At 46.5% G+C, this 16,808-nt stretch overlaps 1 protein-coding gene across 3 annotated transcripts in view; it reads right to left on the bottom strand.

Annotated features, from left to right (window-relative positions):
• SULF1 (sulfatase 1) overlaps positions 1-16,808 on the bottom strand; it is a 416,210-nt gene that overhangs the window by 281,837 nt on the left and 117,565 nt on the right. Inside the window, exon 1 of one of the 3 annotated variants that reach the window (XM_069220303.1) lies at positions 2,354-2,681. The exons of the other annotated variants lie outside the window; for them this stretch is intronic. The gene's annotated coding sequence lies outside the window, so the exon portion shown is untranslated. Of the gene's footprint in view, positions 1-2,353; positions 2,682-16,808 lie in introns of those variants that run through there. 3 annotated transcript variants of the gene reach the window in all.

Genomic DNA, 16,808 nt, shown 5'->3' with positions numbered 1-16,808 from the left:
AACCTGGATCTATTTTGCTCATTGTTAGAAGAATGACTGTACAACGCTTCAATGAACCTCATAGGTCTGGGATAGAAACTGCATAAAGTCCATCGAGCTGCTTCTCACCTTCCTTCTGAAAGGCCTATTCCGCTACCACACTATTTCATATCTGAATGTTCTATGTTGTGTTTTGCCCAGCAAATTCTTTAAAGTTTAAACCTTTGGCAAGCCAAAAACTCATACTTCCTAAAAAAGTTCACAGATTTGTGAAGTCTCTGTTCCTACTGGGTGTGCACATGTGGCTAGCGACAGCCCTGCAGAACGCTGCCAGTGTGTGGGTGTGCATTGTACTCAGTAGGACATGCTCTTGCTATACTTCAATGAGCAGGAAACACAGCCCGTTCCTGCTTAGCTGGGCTCCTAGACAAGGTGGCCACTCCACTCATTTTCCACAATGTCACTCAAACTTTGGAAAACGAGCTCCACTCTTGTGAGCAGAGTGGTCTCCTCGTAGAGAGCAGATGAGTACTTACTAACTACATCATTGCAGCCTAATAATATCTTCCAAATATGATGTCAGTGAGTTGCTGTCCACAACATTACCGAACAAGCCCTCTAGAATAAAGTATCCTATCTCAAACAGAATATATTCTTTGCAGCCCCTAACTTCTTAGGTCTGGCTCACCAGCTGTGTGTGATCAACGGGTTAATAAATATAAAAACTTCATACATACTTTGGGGCAACACTATACACTTTACTTTGCCAGCGCTTCTTTCTTTTCATTGTTCATCCCTTTTTATTTATTTTCAGTCACCCATGAATGCTTAAGCTACGTCTTCATGTTACAATCAACCCATGTCAATGGTACCTTTTCTTCATTTAAAAAAAGAATTATATTTTCCAATCAAAATAATAATGGGATTCTGTGCCTGTTCTGGGCATACCGGCCTGCTAGAGGGCATCCATATAGTTTAAAACTATATGCAATGGATCATTTTTTTATTTAAAATTTTAATTGCAAACATACGGCTGCCACGTTTCGGGTGACTTTTTTTTGTGGCACTTGCTTGCAATAAAGAAAGTAACCAGAGCACACACGTGTTCGGAGTAATCCTATAGTCTTTGCCAAGGCCTATTCCTTTCTGCAGTCATTAACAATTAACATGTGATGCCCTATATAAAAGTTTCCAAGACTCCATGCAGCACAGTGTCTGCCTAAGAGGCTGATACACCTCTGGGTATTACCTGATGGGGGAGGCGCTTTAAAATGGGGCACTACTCACTTGCTACATTTATGAAAATCAATAAACTGCCAAATATGTTTTTATTCAATAAATTGAACCATTTTTGAAGATCCATATCATACTTATTTTGACCCACGTGCTATTACACACATAATAACACGTGCATTACCACTGCAGATGACACTGACGAATTCTGTTTTTTTGAGGATTAAAATTCAGGTTCCCCTCATCAATTCAAAATAAAAGGAAGAATCCGGGGTTGACTGGAACAAAAGTCTGTTCCTGAATGCTGATGTAAGATGGCCCGTTCTCATTTCGCCCAATGCTTAGGCTCATGCATTCAGTCCACTTCACAACTGGAAACCAGAAGACCTGAAATGGCATTATCCAAAGCCTGGTGGGACTGACACAGAATCATTCACGTGTCACTGACCCTCCTCCAGTCCCATCTGCTTTTCAGACAGCAGCCTATTATGAATTTCCCGTTTTACGACATGCCAGTGCCCCCCAGACACAGACACAAACATAACCTTTCCCTTATGATAAAATCCACGAAGTATTAACCAACTTAAGACAAGATGTGCAAAGTTCAACTAAAACCACCTCCTCAGCCCCTGCTAGACTTTCATGGAGTGTTGTGTTCAGTGACACCACTGCAGAGAATGTTTCACCTACAGTTTGTGAGGCATCCTCCAGGGTTGCCGCGTGCTTGGTTTCACCTCACGTTTAAGTTAAGGCGCTCCATCCTGTATCCGAGTACATTTCCTTAGAAACTACTATACTCCGATCACCCCGTTACATACCTGGCGTCCGTGGTGTCAAAAGCCTTTGCAGACGAATGGCTTCTTAGAAAGTAAAAGAAAGGAGAACCGTTGAGTCGGGGACGGAGCTAAAGACACCAGTGTGATCTCAAGGGAACGCAGCTTCCCTGTGCCAAAGAGGCTGCAAGCGCCGCAGCTAAGTACTGTAGTTCGGGAAACAAATGCTGTCTGCAGATCAGGTGCAGCCGCATCCTTCTCTGTGGCCTGCTGAGGAGAGACAAGCATGCAGGCACACGTCATAGCTCCCCCCGTGATCTGGCGGGCTAAAGGGCACGGAAACAGAACTGTTAGCGGGTAGAACTCACCTTCACGCGAGAGCAGGCTTCGGTGCGCTGCGCCGCCTCAGGCCCACGCCGAGGCCGCGTCTGCGGTGGCCCCGCTCTCGCTGCAGAGGGCAGCGCGGACAGCGAGCTCCGAGGAGGCCCAGAGCAGCTCCCGCCAGTCACCGTCATGTATAACGCACAGCGCCCCGGGCGAGCCCGTCACCTGCAGACAGAGATGTCGAGTCCTCTCAGCGGCTGGACGCCACACAGCCCGCCTGGTTGCAGGCCCTGCAGCGAGCGCACAGACCCGCTGCATACCCGGAGCTAGCAACTGCGTATGATGGCGAGGCATGGAGACCAAAGGTCGCCCGGCTACATTTTAACATTTTTCGCATTACCAGTTCGGCTGTCTGGGAAAAAAATACATCACTAGGCCCATAAGGGGAACACTGGCCGCGTGCCCGTCGCTGCAGCTTTAACCGCCTAAAAGCAGTACCGTTTTTGGACTTGGACAGAATGCAGAAATACGCCATCACTCTTGAAGACGCCGTCTCCAGAGGGCAGGCCTGGGAATTGCACTGCAGCAGCCTTTAATCATAATATGCCAGGGTTCATCAGCGAGGCGGCTCTTCCGCACCTGAGCCTGTCTATTAGGAGAGAGTTTAGGCACGCAACATTAGCCAGAGCCACGCAGCTAGGTAGAACTAATTAAGTGAGGAAAACGGCGCCACATGGGCACGGGGATTGGTGGGAAGTGAAGTGAGACAAACCGCAATCATTCACTGGAAAAACAGCAAACCAAGCCAATATTATACATGTTAAACTATGCCGAGGAAAACAAACTGGCTTACTTCCAGACGATTAACTTTAAAGCGTTTCTTTTCATTCTAGCCTTGGTTTGCTTAACCCATCTTGGAAAAAGTACCATGGGCTATCTGTTCTAGACTAAGCCAGAGGTATTCCTATGAAAGCCACTACCTTCAAAGCCGATATATGCGGCATATGTGAAGGCGACACATAGATACCTATTTCGTATATTGTAAAGTACATTAATAATGTTATGGCTCAGCAGAGAACATTGGCATTCCACTCACGACTGGACAGAACCCTCCCCTCACCCCAACCCCTACCCTGTGGGAGCTGTGTGTAACACGGGTACAAATCCCACCAGTGCCTAATCAGCATTTCATCCTGCTTAGGTCGATACGATGGGAACTGTCGAGTTAAAGTTACCTCAGGTAACTTACTCTTTAATTCTGGGTACAAAGTTATGTATGAAAGCTGTTATTATTATTAACGTATAATGCTTAGCACTGCATGATCAGAGGCTACTTTAAAACACTGAAGTGCACAGGCTACGTTTTGTTGTAAATTATGTTAATTAAACCTTAATAACGTGCCAACATGCCACCAGCGTGGCCTCAAAGCCCAGAGCTACATCCTAAGAGGCCTCTGCTGTTTTTCAATCTTATGGACCGTGACCAGAGAAGAGTTCCACAGAGAACACCTGAGCAATCACCAGGGGAGCCACCTCCTGTCACTTTAATGGAAGGGTGGACTACCAAACGGAAAGAAACTGCCAGACAGAGAGAAACTACCAAACAGAAAGGTGATGAGAGAAGAGACGCGTTGACACTGTGAGCATGCGTACCACAACCTCGAAGGCAGAAAAGAACATGGAAGGAACCACACACAAAAGAACAAAGTGACTGAGATGACAAATTGAGGCGATACAGAACACAACTTTACTAATGCCATGATACACGATGATACAGCGTCTCCGTGTCTGTGGGAAGCGTGTCACTGTAGTTGGGCCTGAGCCTGGTATAGTCCAGGTGGCTGCCTAAACCCATGGAGCTGGGATGGAGACAGTGGCTCAGTGGCATCAGATGATCAAGTATCCTGGCAGATGCTTTTGTTTGTGCATTTGCCCTCTTGGGACATGCACCGCCACTTCCTGATCATCATGACTGCTGGCAGCATACTAGTGCAAGAGATAATCATGTTTTCCACTGCTGGGCCAAACAAATGTTCGCCAAAGAGACAGCTCCCCTGTCAAGAGCAAGCAGCCAACGAAGAACCACAAGCACATCTTGCTCCCGGCAGGATTTCATGTGGTTATCATGTGGGCGGTGGTGAGGGGCACCACACAGTTCCATCAATCCTACCTAGCAGTCAAGCACCCTCTGTTTTAAGCTAACAGCTGAGGTAGCAGATCGTCCTCTCTCTCCATCCTTTTGTCTTGCCAATATTAGCCTAAGAAAGGGGCACTGTACACCAGAGAAGGGGTATGGAGCAGGGCAGGGAGACCGTACAGTTAACACATTCTTGAACATATCAACACCGTTCAATCATTTATAGATGTGAGGAGGGGTGGAACCTCTTCACAGTTCTCACGCAAGGGCGAAGTACTGATGCTCATAGCAGAAGTCTTGAACCTGGTCTCTGAAGGCGTCTACTTGCACCACTTGTGTCTCCGGAAGGATTGCTCTATGGTACAAAGTGAACGGTCGAATCATATGTGCACCCTAATGGATAGGTCCACTTTCTGAGATGCGCAAGCACAATGTGATGGATCGCTGTGTGCGGTCAGAGGTTCATGTCTGTAGCATCTATGCAACCACAGTACTAGGCTACTAGACACTTAAGATCTCAGAAATCTGGGAGCTAGCTTTGTTGTCAGAGGACCACACAGGTAACATCGGCTCAGGTTTACTCTTCTTTTTCAGAGAAGTGGTCTAAGAATCAGCTCTGCTTTCTAAAATATATATATATATATATATATATATATATATATATATATATATATATATATATGGAAAAAGGTGCACAAAATCAGTGTGCACTCACAGTAAAATTGTACACATACATATACTGTGAGTGCACAGTGGCACGTTGCGATTTTGGGCACATCTTTCACAATTTAAGTACCTCATTGCAGCACAGACATCGAGGCTCACGGAGATCGGTAAGATGAAACGCAAAAATAAAGGCTATACTTTAACCTGCCCCTTCTGCTATCTCAAGCAGTTACCCATGCGTCATCTTGTGGAGACAATCTGAAGCGTGGGCTCCCTTGTCTAACCACCTGAAAAATGAAAACATTCCTCTAGCCCCCCACACAGTCCGAAAAGATGTGTGTGAACGAGGGCAGGCAGCGTTTGAATGAAACACTTGTATAACACAGCACATTTTTTCAGACAGTGTTGACCTAGAAAGTTCAGTCACCCTGACTGAGCAGTGCAAACACTGGCAGAGATTTGTTTGAATAGCGCCCCCACAGCGTGAAACTTTACCTCAGTGCTAATAAAATTGACACCAGCCCAAACTAACATCACCAGCCCTTCTGCATCTCTTCCAGACTGAGAGCAACGTTCAGCGTCCAGAAACACTGCCAAACCCTCAGTCTTCAGCAGATGGATGGCCCCTTACTCAGAACTCAGTTCTACCAAGAAACGGCGAGTTACCTCACAAGCCGTATGCACCCACCAGCCGAATGCATCGCTAATTACATCCCACAGACCGATCAGAAGTGAAGAACATACATTATCACTAGTTCTTATTTTAGGTAGAGAGGGCTGAACGTGAAACACGATAATTACATGGGACATTTGCCGGCCTCAGCCATTTTTATGTGGGCAAAAACGGTAAGCATTGGAATAGAAAAACAACATCTTTAACAATTCGGAAATGTCAAGCATTTGTCATGTAAAGTGTTATCTCTAGTATGTTTCTACAATAACATTCAAGTGCCTGGAGAACGTAGATAAAGGAAGCGTTGACAAGTGTTTCGCTTTTATTTAAAGGTAAATATGTTTAGGCCTTGAAAGCCAAACCACAAATAAACACAGTAATTCTCATTTCAGGTTAGAACAATTACAAATTAAATGCATCAGTAATCCATTAGCTAGATTCAAGGGAGGTTGGCAATTTTCGCTCACATCTAGGGACCCGATTACGAGTTTGCAGTAGGGTATGTATGGGAGGGATACCACGCTGGCCAAACACAACTGGCCTGAGGTCCCCTCAACTGATTTACCAGGTGCAGGCACACCGGGCCTGGTTTTACTGGCCGAAAAATCTGGCTTTAACATTTCAATAAGGATCGGGGATGGGCTGGAGATACAAGCACATCTCAGCTTCACAAGCACATCCCAATCCCTGGCCTGGGGCGGAGAGCAGGTGCCAAGTGGGAGCGTTAATCTCCATGGAATTGAGAATTCTGGGCCGATTTCCGCCGGCTCAAACTGCGTCTGCACAGTTATTTCAAATTTTATGTGGTTTAACCCATAATTTTACGGTACTGGTGGGTTGTTAATGCATGGAACGAATAATTAAGGATGTATAGTTTACACCCTACCAGTACTGTGCAGCTCGTAATCTGGACCCGGGTTCTCTCTGTGAGAAGCATTTCACGTGTCACCGGCAAATCCTGTTTCTGTGTGCTGCCAGGCTGCGGTGATTCATGAAACCATCCACCCAGCACAGTTTATGGATTATGCAGGGCAGTGGGGTGATCAGAGTTCAATACTTAGGGAGTCTAGCCAATGAAGGGAAAAAGTCTACTGCCATGAGCAGATAAAGCAGGAACTCGGCTGAAAGGACACCTCATGGCACTCATGGGTGTCTGCAGAACTTTTTTCAAGGGCGGCCTAATTTTAACATCGTCCATTCAGTCCCATTTTAACAACGTCAATAAGGGCAGGGGCATAGTCATAGTGCAGACAGCGTAACACTATTACGTTACGCTGCACTAATCCTGCATACCAGGCTGCACCTAAATTTGGGAGGGGGCACCCCCCTCTAACACCCTTCCCACAGACGCCCAAGATGGCAATATGATGGTCCAGGAAGTGCGAGGTATGCGGAGGACTAGGATTAGTATTTCTGAATCGTTTATTATTTCTTCGCATATGTCACACCACTCTTGGAAACCAAACAGCCCAATCAGCTACAGCAGGACTAAGGTCAACAAGAAAGTTATGAACTCCGCTTTGCCCACCTTGTCTATGGATTGCAAGGTACTGCCAAGACAAATCACACATTACCAACAGACTTCTGTTGGATGTTACAAGGTTAAGACAGATGGCAGAAAGAATTCTGGGGTCGTGCACGATTTAAGCTAACTGCAAGAGTCGGGCACAGACACACTCAAATGATTGCATCACCGTAGCCCCCAACTCATCCCCCAAGGAAAAGGTACCAGGCAGGAATAAGAACACTCTTCCTTTATTAGTGTTAGATGGGTGGCTTTAGGAAGGGGTTGCGGAGGAGTGCACCATGGACAGACGGCAGGTCCCCTTACATGGAGTTGCAGTTGCAGACTTTAGCTATCTCCCAGGAGCCAAGGATGCTGTCCTATCCAATCCCAGGCAAGGGAAGAAGACCCCTCTCATATATATATCCACTGCACGAGTCTGCATCAGGGAGCACGTCCATGGGTGGCTGGGTGAGGTGAAGGGCAATTTCTTCCAAAGGTAGTGACAAATGCGGACCTAGAAAGAGTCAACAGACCCTTCCTAGACTGTCCTCTCTATGAGTGGCTGAGAAGATTGGGGCGGTCAAGCTCGGATGATCTTGGCTCTTGTAGGAAACCTGCTGACACTACATAAGCTAAGACTATGGACAAATGACACACAAAATCCCGAGCCAAGTGGCGTAAGTATGTTTTCACTTTGCTCTTCACAATATCACCAAGTAGTGACTTGACAATGAGTTGCCAGCTACCACGGTCAGACTGCCTCTATTAGCCTTGGAGAACAGTTGGGTTCATACAGCAAAAGATGAAGCTTGATACTAGTAGTATAGGTAATTCTTTCTGCTGATGGAGTGGTGGGAGACTCAACAAGAATTGGTAAAAGCAAACAGGTCTCACCTATAGAAGAGCTATTGGCTTTGGCAATGTGTTTTGCAATGTTGTACACCAGTGTGGCTGCTGTTCAGCATGGCTGAAAGTTAGTGGTGTGGAGTGGGGGAAGTAGAGAGTCGTAGAGTGGAGTTGTTTGAATGCTGTAGAGTGGAGTAGGAGGAGTAGAGAGTCAGAGTTGAGTAGAGGGGAGTAGAGCTCAGTGTTTCAGTGGCAGAGTGTTGTGGAGTGGGGTGGAATAGGCTGGCATGGATTGATGTAGTGGGGTAGATAGGATTAGAGTAGACGGGGTGGATTGGAATAGGGTAGAGTGGGTGGATTGAGTGGACTGGGGTAGATTGGTGTGGGGTGGATTGGACTGGAGTGGGGTGGGTGAGGTGAATTGGACTGGAGGGGGGTGAGGTGAGGTGGATGGGATTGGGGATGATATGAGTGGGGTGAGTTAGATTGGATTGGAGTGGTAGGGCTGGAGTAATGTGTAATGGAATGGGCTGGGTTGGGGTGGATTAGACTGGACTGGTGTGGGGTGCATTAGATTGGAGTGGAGTGGATTGGACTGGAGTGGGGTGGACTTAATTGTAGTGAGTGGATTGGAGTGGAGTGGGTTGGATTAGGTTGGCCTGGGTAGATTAGAGTGGGGCAGGCTGGATGGATTGGAGTGAGGCGCTGGATGGATTGGAGTGGGGGAAATGAACTGCAATGGGGCTGGATTGGATTGGGATAGAGTGGGTAGATTGGAGTAGAGTGTGGTGGATTGGAGTGAGTGGGGTGGGTGGGAGTGGGGTTGGGTGGATTGGACTGTAGTGGGGTGGATTGAAATGTGGTGGGGTGGGGTGGATTGTATTGGGGGTGGTGGGCTGCTGTGGGATGGATTGTATTGGAGTGTGGATTGTATTGGGGTGTGTTGGATTGTATTGGGGTAGTTTGGATTGGGGTGAATTGAGTGGGGTAGATTGCATGGGGTGGAATGCAGTGCAGTGGGATGGATGGGGTGGACTGAACTGGGATAAGGCGGGGTAGATTGGATTGGGCTGGGATGGATTGTAGTGGGGTGAATTGTAGTAGAGTGGACTAGATTGGTTCGGGTGGACTGGAGTGGGATAGGCTGGATGGATTGGATTGGAGTGTGGTGGACTGAAGTGGGATGAGGAGGGGTGGACTGGGATTCAGTGGTGAGGAGTGGATTGAAATTGGCTGGGGTTGACTAGAGGGGTGGACTGGATTTGGGTGGGATGGACTGGATTGGGGTAGGGTTAGGTGGGGTGGGTTGGGTTGGATTGGAGTGGGTTGGATTGCATTGAGGCGAGGTGAGGTGGACTGGATTGGCGTGGGGTGAATTTTACTGCAGCGGGGTAGACTGGAGAGGGGTGGATCGGATTGGGGTGGGAGTGAGATAGATTGGATTGAGTGGGGTGGATTTGGGTGTGGTGGGGTGAATTAGATTGAGTGTGGTGGATTGGACTAGGGTGGATTAGATATACGTCGGAACACCACATGCTGGAACCACGCATGCCTGAACAATGCTGTCTGAACAATGACCGCGTTGTTACCACTAATGTCTTTACCACAAATGCCTTAACAATGATTTTTCATTGTAAAGGAATGACTGGTAAAGGCATGCATGGTTCCAGCATGCGACCCCAATGACCCCCCCACCCCTACCCCTAAAACCTAAAACTACCCCGACTCCTCACCCTGCCCCATAAAACTAAAATTACCCCATCCCCACCCTGCCCTACCACCCCGACCCTAAAACTACCAAGATGCCCCACCCCTAAAAACTAAAATTACCCTGACCCCCACCCCTAAAACTACTGCGACCCCCATCCCCACCCCTAAAACCTAAAACTACCCCAACCCCCACACCTAAAAATTAAGATTACCTTGACCCCCAGCCCACCCCTAAAACTACCCAAACCCCCACCCCACCTCTAATAACTAAAATTACTGCAACCCCCACCCCTGCTCCTACCCTGACCCCGCCCCTAAAAACTACAATTACCCCACCCCTAAAACTACCCTGACTCCCCACCCCTAAAAACTAAAACTACCCCGACCCCCACCCTGCCCTTAAAAACTAAAACTACCCCACCCTGCCCCTAAAAACTAAAATTACCCCACCCCTAAATCTAACCCAACACCCCACCCCGCCCCTTAGACCTAAAACTACCCCAACTACCCCACCCCTGCCTCTAAAACTACCCCCAGCCCTACCCCATCCCCACTTATCTGAGCACGTCCTCTCCAATCATGAGTCTGTTTTCCTCTGCCTTAAACACAAATGTTTGTTGTTCTGGACATGTGTGGTTAAGGCAGAGAAAAACAGGGTCGTTTACGAAAGCGTTGTTCCACTTTCGTGGACAACGCACCTCGTTGTTCCTGAGTCATTGTTTAGGTTGCTTCCTGGGGTGGATTGGATTGGGGGGATTTGAGGTGGAGTGGATTGGAGTGGGTCAAAGTGGATTGGAGTGGGATGGGATGGATTAGAGTGGAGTGGGGTGGATTGGATGGGCGTGGGGTGGATTTGATTGGATTGGTGTGGGTGGACTGACTGGAGAGGGGTGTACTGGATTGAAGTGGGGTAGATTAAGGTGGTTTGGAGAGGTGTGGATTGGCCTGGAGTAGGGTGGATTAATGTGGACTGGTGTGGGGTGGATTAAAGTGGATTGTATTAGCGTGGGGTAGATTGAATTGGAGTGAGGTGGATTGGGTAGCAGTTGACTTGATTGGAGTGGGGCGTATTGGATTAGACTGGAGTGGAGCGGGTTAGATTGGTTTATGGTGGATTGGAGAGGGGTGGATTGATTAGGGTGGGATAGATTAGAGTGGGTTGTGGTGGATTGAAGTTGGGTGGGTTGGATTGACGTGGGGTGGATCGGACTGGAGTGGGGTGTATTGGTATGGACTGGATTGGGGTGGGGTGGGGTGGCGTGGACTGGATTGGGGTGAGATGTATTGGATTGAAGTGGGGTAGATTGGACTGGGCAAGATTAGGGTTGATTGGATTGGTGTGGGGTGGACTGGGCTGTAGTGGGTGGATTGGAGTGGGGTGAATTGGGATGGAATAGATTAGATTGGGGTGCGGTGAGGTGGATGGGAGTGGGGCAGATTGTTTTGGATTGGAGTGGGTTGTTTGAGATTGCAGTGGGGCAGGCTGGAGTGGGGCAGATTGAAATGGAAAGGATTGGGCATGTTTTGGATTGAAGTGGGGTAGATTGTTTTGTACTGGAGCAGATTGTTCTGGATTGGAGTGAGGCAGACTGGAGTGCTGCAGATTATTTTAGATTAGAGTGGGGCAGACTGTTTTGGATTGGAATGGGGCACATTGTAGTGGGGTGGAATGGAGTGGGACAGATTGTTTTGGATTGGAGTGGGGCAGGTTGTTTTGGATTGGAGCAAGGCAGATTGTATTAAGGTGATTTGGTTGGTGTGGGGTGTATCGGATGGGAGTGGGATGGACTGGATGTGAGTGGGGTTGATATGAGTGGGGTGGATTGGAGTGGGGTGAATTGGGATGGAATGTTGTGGACTGAGGTGAGGTGTATTGAATTGGAGTGGGATGTATTGTTTTGGATTGGAGCGGGCAGATTGGAGTGGGGCAGACTCTTTTGGATTAGAGTGGGGCAGACTGGAGTGGGCGGATTGTTTTAGACTATAGTGGGGCAGATGGGAGTATGGCAGATTGGAGTGGAGAAGATGGTTTTGGATTGGAGTCCAGCAGATTGCAGTGTGGCAGATTGTTTTGGATATGAGTGAGGCAGATTGTTTTTGATTAGAGTGGGACAAATTGGAATTTGGCAGATTAGATTGGGGTGGGTGGGTTGGAGAGGAAGGGATTGAGGTAAATGCTTTGGATTGGAGTGGGGTGGATTGGTGTGGGGTAGACGGTAGTGGGACGGATTGCAGTGAGGTGGGTTGGGGTGTACTTCACAATTATGTGCTAAAGCATAATTTCAGAAATTACACATAATATAGAAACAATGTTGCTTTGCAATATTTCGAAACAAGTTAATCTTCATCTTTTGAAAAGAGCGCCAACGAGCATAAACAAAAGAAAACATGAGTGGAAAGTGAGAAAAGATGACTTGACAAAATAAAAGAAAGTTACCTTTAAAAAATAAAACTTTGCAATTTTGTTTGTCCTGCTCGTCACATTTTTGCCAGTCACATGCCTTCTGTTTGCAGGACACTAAAAGTTAAAAAGACCAAAATAGTATCTTGATCACTCAGGAGCAGCGGATGGGTGCTAATTAAGTTGAATCAGTCAGTGCTTGTCCCAGCTCCACGCAGAGGAATGGAAATAATGCCAGGCCTGCCTAATGAATTACAAAGCTGTAAAGAAGAGTGCCACGCAAACCAACAAATGGTGAGAGACAGGCATGCTCTAAGCCCTTTACTGTACACAACAGAGTCTCGCAAGCGAGGCGCATGCTCTAGCGCATACACTCGCAGGCTCGACTCTAAAAACTGGTATGCTGGCTCTGCCTCAAGAACAGAAATGTACCTCTACCAGCAAGTGACCTATTGTTATCTAACATGGCTTAGTAGAATATGATCTATGTTACTTGTAATGCTGTGCGGCTGATACCTGCTGATAGCAAAGAGCTACTAGATGCCTGTCCTTGGTGACTATCCTGAGAATACCCGTATTTAAGTTCAATGCAAGAACTACTCTGATGTTGCAGAGTGAAACCTTTCAGGAGATTAGCATTTTCCATCATGCTTGCTTGAAATAATTCTTAGATTACACAAACCAAACCAGTTCCACATCTTGAAATTGCTTCAAAAACGGAATTCCCCAAACTTTGTAAAAACTTGGTAACACGTTGGATGACAAACCTTAACATTTCAGGGGACTGAGCAGTCATGAGTCTGAGGTTTATGCAAAAGAGGTAACATAAGAGCTATTTGAAGCGGCTGCCAAACACAAACTGCATTAGCAACAGCAGGCACTGACACAAGAATCGACGGTGCCCGCCAGGCGCTCGAAAGTCTCGCTCCTGTACATATCTCTTACACATAATTGCCGTGAAAGGGATTCCTAACACGCTCCTTTTCCCATAGTTGTCGAGCTGTCACTCTAAAGCCGGTGGCAGGCGGTGGCCACCTGATCCGAGCAGAGAAGGTGCCTGCCGAGGCTTGAAAACGGAATGGCGTTTCTTTCCTGCGCACTTCAGCGCGGGTAGGAAGCCCACGGCTGAATACTGCAAGGGTCCCTGCCTCGGCTGCGACCAGAACAAGAGCAGTAAAAAGCTCAGCAGCTTACAGGTGCCGCCCCGCTGCCACATACCCCCGTTCCTCTTTCTGGCGCATGTGCTATGGAGAAAGAGACGCTAAGTATCTGTGGGGGAGATGGTGGAGGACAGTCCTAGTGGAGAGCCGAGTCAGAGCCCAACCAGGGGCTAGGCTTGGCTCGAACACTCTACGCACGAGCCAGGCCATCAAGAGATGTATTTTGGACAACAAGTGTCAAGAACACAATTGATACAGACTCTTTAAAATAAAAAACGTATACCTTTTCAACATGTCAGAAGATTTCGGTTAAGTACATAAAAAAAAAAAAAACTGCTTTCAGTATCTGAACTTTGTTTGATATGTTGTCAGTATTCAGTTTTATGTGTTCTGTTGGATGTTGTTTCATAGGGAAAGCATGTTTGCACAGCGACCTTGGTAACTGGTTATTCAAGAGTGTATTTGGAGGTTTGTGCATGCCGTGGGTATGAGTACCACCAAAAGTGGCAGGCGTGAAAGAATAGCCTTCTTCAGGAGATTGTCCTGTGTCTAAATTGAAAAATAAGTCATTACTCAGAAAAAACCTACATGCAGTATCCTTCCAAACTGGATTGACATGCATTTCCATACCCTATACAGCCTGCCTTGCAGTGTTCTGTGTTAATTTCCAGTGTGTGTTGGGTGGGGGAGAGTCCGATCCAATATGTGGAGAGTGTTTGGAATCACCGTTCATTGCAGATCATGAGCTCTTCCTGCTGACTACTGTGCTTGCATCCCTCATATATATGTTGTTTCTGTGCTTGGCATGTTCGTGGATCATTGCATGGCTCCTGGGTGGATTGTTATACTAGATATCTATGAATTCCTGCTCTCATCTTATCACACTGATCTACCCATCATCATATGTCATGTCTCTATCAAACTATCCTCCATTCTCACTCTGACTCATCCCAAATCCTTTCTACTACTTTCATCTCCTAAATAACTCTGCCTAAGCTCTTCCCTCCGCTTCCACATCTAACTCACCAAACCTCACTCTACTACTGTGACCTCCCACACAACCCTACTAAATTCTCCTGCATTTATCTCACCCTGCTACTATGCTCTCCCTAACCATTCCACAAACTCTTCCCTCCTCCATCCCCCTTTACTCATACCAAGCCTTTGGGTTGAGTAAATTAAGGTTATACTCCCAATTAACACTTCTGGATTTCTTTCCTCCTCCTCCACCCCTCCATTACTCCAGTTAATCTAACTAACAAATTCTCATATCCGCGGCTCAAATTAACTCATAATAATACTAAAACTGTACTCATTATTTCCCGATACTAATCCATCACTAATTCTTGTTGGGTTCCAGAGTAGCGTGCTACTCACCGAAAATCGCTTCGACGCCTAGTAGGGTAGGGTAGTAGGCGCTATATAAATACGATTACAATACAATACGATTATATCACTAATTTTGAGTGCCATTAATTTAACAGATTAATTTTCAAACAAAAAACAGTCACGAAAACCCACATGCCTGAAGACTTTGCTGCGAGTTACTCTTTATATGATCTATATTGTTATTAAATGTGAAGCAAGATTATTTTGTAGCAACCATATACTGATCCTGAACCGATATACTTCAATGTGCTCTCAGATAAGTTTGTTAAGGAAAATAACACTAAGTAAAGTAAAACAATACTATCTGGTCAAGCAAAGATGCTGGGATATTATAAATTACGCATGTCATCCACTGTACAGTTAGAGCCTTCTCTCTTCCAGCTAGCAATAAAGGTTATTACATTGGGTTCAGTTATTTCCTTTATTAGCGTAAGTATACGGAGTTCATTAAATACACTTGTCACAAGCTCAATCAAACAGGCACTCTAAGCACAGGTATTTGTGCATAGTTATATGATTTAAAGGTGTGCTTTTCTGCTTGGAATCTTCAACAAAAATATGAAGACAAGCACAATGAATGAACGTAACTGTCCTAAGCCATGCAGCACATCCCCTTAGAGTGGTGTAAACCAATCATCAAACTGTGGAGGCTCCAAAAAAATAATATTAATTGACACACACACAGATGATGTGTAAGGAAAGGCAGGTGATGCTACTTGTAGGTCTTGCCTACCAAAGTTGTTGGTAGATGAAAGTTTCTTGTGGACCATACCAAAAAGAAAAAAACACTTAGTGGGCTTAGAGCCTACTTGTTGCTTAGAGCCTGTTTACTGCTTACCAATGGTTAGTTTTATTGCCACTCTTATGCGTTTGTCTTGCTTCTTATTCAATGGCTTGCCTTCCTCTTGTGATTGTCCTTCCCATGAAGCATAGACTCTTTACCATCATTTTGGTTGGCTAGCATGTATTCTTCTAGTGTTCACCTTCAGAGAACTACTTTTTAGGGTTCACCTGCAAGTATCACTTGCACTGTTTGCAGGGGACATCTCTTGTGGACTAAAAGCTAAAAGTGTGCTTAGAGCCCACCCATTGCTTTTTACCAATAGTTGGTTTTCATGTCACCTATTCCCTGACTTCTTATTGGTAAGTGGCTCCCTGTTTCCTCCTGGCCTTCGAGTTTCTGTCGCTGCAGTGGAGCATGGACTAACTACAGTTTCCTATCTGCGGCCAGTGTCCTAGCACCAGCACACACTTACTGAGGTACTTCTGCTTTAATTTTCAACATGTACTCTCTAAGAATGTATGTGTCTGTAACCTGTCTGCCCTTCACCCACTGTTTGTTTTTCCAAACTCCCTCCCACCCCCATGATCTGTGGACTTGCCCATACCTCCTCCCCCCACCTTGTGTTGCTTATCCCCCTTCCCTGCAGTCAGCTTTCTGTTTGCCATCCCACCCTCATTCCTCCATTCTTCGTCTTCCACCAACTCACTCTACCACATCCCCTCGTGTTTCTTGCCTGCCCACCATACTCACCCTTCCCATTGTCTACCCCCCCACACCCATGCCACCTCTGGCCCTCCTGTCGACCACAATAAAAAATAAACACATTAACAAAGTCAAATAGCTCTTACACAGCTATTTGGCTTTGTCAATTTTCGTTTAGCCATGGTGTACAGCCCTATGGCTGTGGTGCAGCATGGCTTAAAGTAAACAAAAAAAGTGCTATGACGCAGTCAATGCTGGCTGCACCACAGTGCTTCGTTTTCAGTTACATTAAGCTATATTGCACAGCAGTCTGCACTGCTGCGCAACAGGACTAAAAACACTGACAACACCAATAAGTCTCACACAGGGGAAACCTATTGGCTTTGCCAATGGTTGTTTCTTTTAGCACTCCCTAAGAGTCTAACTCTCTCCCTCATGTGCAGGATCCCACCCCACTGAACACCTCCCCCCTCCAGCACACTCTGTGTTGACTTTTCGTTCTTCCCTAGGACTTCGTCCATGTT

This window comes from Pleurodeles waltl, chromosome 2_2 (assembly GCF_031143425.1).
Source record: "Pleurodeles waltl isolate 20211129_DDA chromosome 2_2, aPleWal1.hap1.20221129, whole genome shotgun sequence".
In the NCBI taxonomy this organism is placed as follows: Eukaryota; Metazoa; Chordata; class Amphibia; order Caudata; family Salamandridae; genus Pleurodeles; species Pleurodeles waltl.
Note: the sequence above shows the minus strand (reverse complement) of the source record. Positions and strands in the feature narration are given on the sequence as shown.